Genomic DNA, 6,357 nt, shown 5'->3' with positions numbered 1-6,357 from the left:
GTTCTGGGGCGACCTAAATGCCTAGAATACTCGACAAGAAATCTTCTGGACACCCTCAGCACACAGTGGGACAACACGTACATGAGGTGACAGCAATTCCTTTACTCGCTAATTATCAAAATCCAGAAAAAGAGAACGTAAATTCTACAACCGCCCTAAAGAGCGATTTCCCAACCTTCCATAACAAAGCCATCACCTACAGAAAGATAGAACCTGGGAGAAGGTTCCCCTAAGCAGCTGCTCCTGAGGGCTCTGTTTCACAACATAAACCAGACGCCACAGACCCCAGGACAACAGCACTTAATTGACCCAACCAAATCATGAGAAAACAAAAAGATAATTAAATTGGACACATTATGAAAGAATTTACAAAAAACAAACTGACTGAATTGCTATTTTCCCTAACAGAGGTACACTGTGGCAGAATACCTGACGCCACTTGCTACTGACCCAAAATGGAACGGAAATCTTATTGACTATGTACGAGCTCAGTGAGCATAGCCATTGCTATTGAGAAAGGCCTTTCGAAGCAGGACTGGCTCTCAAGAGAAGACAGGCTATGTGCACACTAGCCATAAAATGGAAGTCAATCTGAGCTGCACTTCCTAACTTCTTCCTACCCAATTTGATGACCATATCAGAAGACACCATATTCCTCAATTACACAGAACAACAAAGAATTCGAAAAAAACAATCAATTTTGATAAACTCCTCATATCTATTGGGTTGAAATACCCACAGTGTTGCCATCACGGCAGGGCAAGCTTTGTACCTGTTAGCCACAAAAAAGGGCAAACCATGTGAAGAACATACCCATTGTAAATACAACCCCTATTTTTAGTTTATTTTAATTTCCCTTTGTAATTTAAGCTTATTTGCACCTCATTACAACACTGTATATATACAGAATATATGAATTTGTAATGTCTTTATTCCTTTGGAACTTTTGTGAGCTAGTAATTGTCTACTGTTCATTGACTTGTTTATTTCACTTTTGTTTATCTTCTATTCACTTGCTTTGGCAAATTAAAATGTTTCACTGCCAAAAAGCCCTTTGAAATTGAATTGTGAGAGAGAGAGAGAGAGAGAGAGAGACGGAGAGAGAGGAGAGGTAGAGAGAGAGAGATGAGAGAGAGAGAGAGAAGAGAGAGACTGAGAGAGAGAGAAGGAGAGAGAGAGGAGAGTGAGAAATAGGTGAGGGGGTCAGAGAATTAGTGTATGTGAGGTCAGAGAGGTGAAAGGTTCCACGTGGGAGAGATTTATGATGGTCTGTGGTTAGCAGTGTGTAGAACGTGTCTGTACATGAGGGTCTGTGGTTAACAGTGTGTAAAAGGTGTACGTGAGGGTCTGGGTGGAGAATTTCTCAATAGTGTGAGTAACTCTCTCTCTCTCTCCCCCAATTCAATTCAAATGGCTTTATTGGCATGGGAAACATGTTTATATTGCCAAAGCAAGTGAAATAGAGAATAAACAAAAGTGAAATGAACTATCTCTCTCTTTCTCACACACACAGTTAGACGGTGTTTGTTACAAGTGCTATGGTTTAGAGGTTTCCTGTACACATTCACACAACTGAGAATGAACAAACACAATCACACTTACACAGAACATCTCCACTTTCTCACATCATAAAGGAAAAAACACACAACTACAGATGTAGGATTTTAATTTGAGCCAGTTTGCTACAGCAGGAAAATAATCCTGCAGCAACAGGATATGTGGATTATAATGAATGGATTTTTTTGTAGGGGTTGATACATTTATCTGTAGGGAAAATCAAGTCTGAAATTGTAAAGTGGAAATTGCTAACTTTAGAAGCCTTTTCAAACCTTGAATACACTACATGTTTGCATTTTCCTGCTATGCAAGAAAATTACTGCAACAACAGGATGATAAAATTAAGATACGGCATTTGTACACAGTTTCATTTCTAAAGTTGTGGTTTCTACCTCAAGATTTTCATGAGAGAAATCATGCTACTTTCCAAATTCACACAACCAGTTTAGATGTACGCACGCACGCACGCACGCACACACGCACGCACACACACACAAACCTTCACACACAGCTTTACCGCTAGTGCCTCCCCTTCTCCATAAACCTCTGATTACATAATTGATTGACAGGGTCAGCAACATTGACGGGAATAGGGCCATAAACTATTACAGTAATGTTTACTATCTGGCTCCCATCAGGAAGACTCTCTACTTCCTGGTTCAAACAAATACAAAGACCGCTCTGTGTTAGGCAATTCCAAGAGCCGTGCATGATAACAATACCCAGTGCACTACATGACAGCAACAGCCTTGCAGACAATGCATTAAGTTTTTCATGACAACATGACTAGGAAATACTCTGGGCCCGAATGTCAAAGATGAGACCTAACTAAATGTTTAGTCAGTGGGGTCCAGTCTATCAGTAAATACACTCTGTTTGAATTTTATTGTGCAAGCGCATTGTAAGTACATTCCATATCCATCAGGGACATATTCACAGAGAGAGAGAGAGAGAGAGAGAGACACCAGCTAGATCCGGACGAGCTGTTGTGATCACGCTCTCCGTAGCCGCATGTGAGTAATACCTTTAAACAGGTCAACATTCACAAGGCTGCACTCGTAGCCCCCAGGCCCAGCCATAGAAAGTATCTCAGTTTTCACGATTTGGTATTTTCCGATCCACCGTCCGATACTGGTTAATTTGACTAGCCAACCTTGTTTTTTGTTCTTTTTTATGTTTTACTTTTCTTTATTCGTATGTTTTCTTCTTTAATTAATCAAGTTCCGATGAACGAGCGTTGTCTTATTCAGACGCGATTCTTTTCTCCCTTGTTAAGAGGTGGTCTGTCATTCTTACCTCGAGCTTGTGTTCTGGTCCAGGGTAGTTAACCTGTTTCCATTTAAGGCGCCCCAATACTAATGATTATGTTTTGTCTAATTACGGCTTTGTCTTCAGCCAGCGTATCCTCGGCCAGTGTCTTGAATCAATATCTTATTTTTATGCTATAGCGTACTGTCTGCCGTTCGTCTACAACCTCGCGTCGACCCCTGACTAGGTGTTATTCAGCCGATGAAAGGAATGCTGAACTGCAGGGACAGGTCCAGGACTGAAAACTATGAAGGGCGAAAATAGTTATCCGACAGAGCTCACCGCTGTAACCTCGACGAGCCTCTGATGATATTGAAGGAGTGCCTCCACTAAGCTACCAGAGCGATCCATACGGAAGCTGGCGCCAGGCGTAAAGCGCTCCTCAGTCGTCCGATATACAAGTGATACAGTGTCGTACGGGTGGCGTGCTCAGCCTCCAGTTCATGACAGACTTGATCGGTTCCTGGAATTCAACAGGAAAGGGCAGCCATCCTGCTTCCTCTCCTATAACAAAAGCCCTCACCTCTCACCATTAAAGAGGTCTCGCACCCGAGCTTCTGTTATACTCACAGACATCATTCAAACAGTTTAGAAACTTCAGAGTGTTTTTATCCAAATTCTACTATAAATGCCATATCTTAGCTTCTGGGGAACTGAGTAGCACAGATATTACTCTGGCACCTATTCTCCAAGTACTCTTACGCCCCAGCCATAAGAAGTTAACCGCTCCATTTTTTGAAAAATCTTATAATTGAAAGTTGTTGTTTGAGAATCTACAGAATCTCTTCCATGGTTAGATTTCCACGAGACTCCCATGTATGTGTCAGCTTATTGTTCATACAGTGAGGATACAATATGAGTTCTTGTATTCTAATGAGGTGTTGATTTGTGTTGACACACATTGACTCATTGTGAAGATACATACCTACAAGATTTCTCCATGTGTTTAGGTTTTATGCTCTTGTGTTTTTGACAGTGACTGTAATCAGTGCTGCTGACCTGTCTGAACCTATGCCCTGTAGCTTAACAGTCGAATTTACGTACATCTTATCCCACAATCATTAAAACTCATTTTTCACCAATTCCTGACATTTAATCCTAGTAAAAAAATTCCCTGTTTCTTAAGGTCATTAGGATTCACCACTTTATATTTAAGAACTGTAAATGTCAGAATTAATGTGATGGTAATAATTAGTTTCTTTCATTACTATTCCCATGCGTCAAATAGTTTACCCTACACTTCAATTAGTATTTAGTGCATTGCCTTATAAATTGCTGTTAACTTGGGCAAACGTCCTCATACTTTCCACAAGCTTCCCATAATAAGTTGGGTGAATTTGGCCATTTCCTTCTGACAGAGTGGTGATGAGTTCAGGTTTGTAGCATCCTGCTGCACTCCTTTTTCTAGTTCTGCCCACAGCTTTTCTACAGGAAGTTGAGTCAGGTTTTGTGATGCCACTCCAATACCTTGACTTTGTTTCCTTTAAGCCATTTGTCCACAACTTTTGGAAGTATAACATGGTGGTCATGTCCATTTGGAGACTCATTTGCGAGCAAGCTTAAACTTCCGACTGATGGCTTGAATAGTTGCTTCAAATAGTCCACATAATTTTACCTCCTCATGATGACCATCTATTGTGTGAAGATGCACCAGACCCGCCTCCAGCAAAGCACCCCCACATATGATGCTGCCACCCCGTCTTCACGGTTGGGATGGTGTTCTTAGGCTTTCAAGCATCCCCTTTTCCTCCAAACATATGATGGTCATATTGCCAAGAGTTCTTTTTTTTGTCCCCATGTGCAGTTGCCAAACCGAGTCTGGATCTTTTTGGTGGTATTTGTGTAGCTTGCGTCTCTCCTGCTGACGCCTTATCAGTTATCGATACTAGCGACTCATTTTACTGGGATGATAGCACACTTCTGTGCCTTTTCCTCCAGATCTTCACCAAGTTTTTGTGGCATAGTTCTTGGAATTGTGTGACACTTTTCTTCACCAAGTACGTTCATTTCCAGGAGATCCTGATGGATAGTACGCTGCGTGATCCCATGGTGTTTATACTGCCTACTATTGTTGTACAGATGAAAGTGGTACCTTCTAGCATTTGAAATTGCTCCCAAAGATGAACCTAGACTTGTGGGTGTTTACAATTTTTTGGGAGTCTTGGCTTGATCTTCTGTTGATTTCCATTGATGTCAACTGCAAAGAGGTCACTGGAGTTTGAAGTGTAGGTGCCTTGAAAGTACATCCACATTACACCTCCAATTGACTCAAATTATGATCAATTAGCGATCCCTACAGAAGCTTCTAAAAGCCATGACCATAATCTGCGAATATTTCCAAGCTGTTTAAAGCCAGTCACTTAGTGAATGTAAACTTCTGAACCCACTGGAATAGGCGTACACGTGAATTTTAAAGTGAAAAATCTGTATGTAACACAAATTTGTTGTAAATAATACGTTGTCATGTCACAAATAGATTTGTTCCTAACCGCATTGCCAAAAACTATGGTTGTTTACAAGAATTTGTAGAGTTGTTGAAAAACAGTTGTCATATGACTCCCGAAACCTGAGTGTATCGTCACTTCTGAACTCAGCTGTAACTGAATGCATTAGTTAGCTTAGATTTCAATAGTACATCAAAGTCCATTACCTAATTAATAGCTTTACTGTTCCATTTTTTTCATTTAAAGACCCAGTGTGCACTCACAATAAAACTATAAGTTTCTGTGTTTTATTCTATTTCCTACACTATGAGGTTGAATGAAATACTGTGACATTTGAAAATTATGATAATGCTCCTTTTTAGAGTATAACTACTTTTGCAATTTGATGGATGGTTTAGCGCTAGCCCTAGGAACATCAGACCAGGGGAGTTAAATTAGTACCATTGCTCGGTAGGCTACCTTATAGTGTTATCCCAGCAACATATTTTCTATTGTGAGATAAAAACGATCCTGCATTGGACCTTTACGTTCTTTTGTTTCTTGTGTTTAAATAAATCACAGTATTCACATTTCAGTAATTCCCAACATGTTTATCTCTGCATTTTGTTGCCTGCTTGCTGTGCTTGACAGTGGCTTTTCAACTTTTCTTGACGCTGGTTTCCCACTCTACTGCCTGAAAAAGTAATGCCAGTCCATGGGTGTCACACCCTTTTGGAGTCCCCACACTCAGAGGATAAGATATACCCCTAAACATGCATCAAATTCTCCAGTGTAGAAGGTGTAAGGCAGCGATAGACCATTCGCCGTTGAATCCAGGGGTAGAGTGTTGAGTTGATCATTCTGGGTCTGACGCTCGTTTTCTGTGGCCCCATCTCCTTACCCTACCCTCTGATGGAGCTGCACTACATAGTGTTGTTCAGCTCTAACCTGCTCTGCATGTGCATAAGGAAACCATCTTTCGTGGTGAGTCGCAGACAAACCAGGAGTTTCCCTGAACTGTAAAGTCATGTGAAAGGAACTTTACTACCCAGATACAAACTGCAGTCTT

The sequence above is a fragment of the Salvelinus sp. IW2-2015 genome, linkage group LG8, assembly GCF_002910315.2.
Source record: "Salvelinus sp. IW2-2015 linkage group LG8, ASM291031v2, whole genome shotgun sequence".
Classification (NCBI taxonomy): Eukaryota; Metazoa; Chordata; class Actinopteri; order Salmoniformes; family Salmonidae; genus Salvelinus; species Salvelinus sp. IW2-2015.
This window is presented reverse-complemented; position numbering follows the sequence as displayed.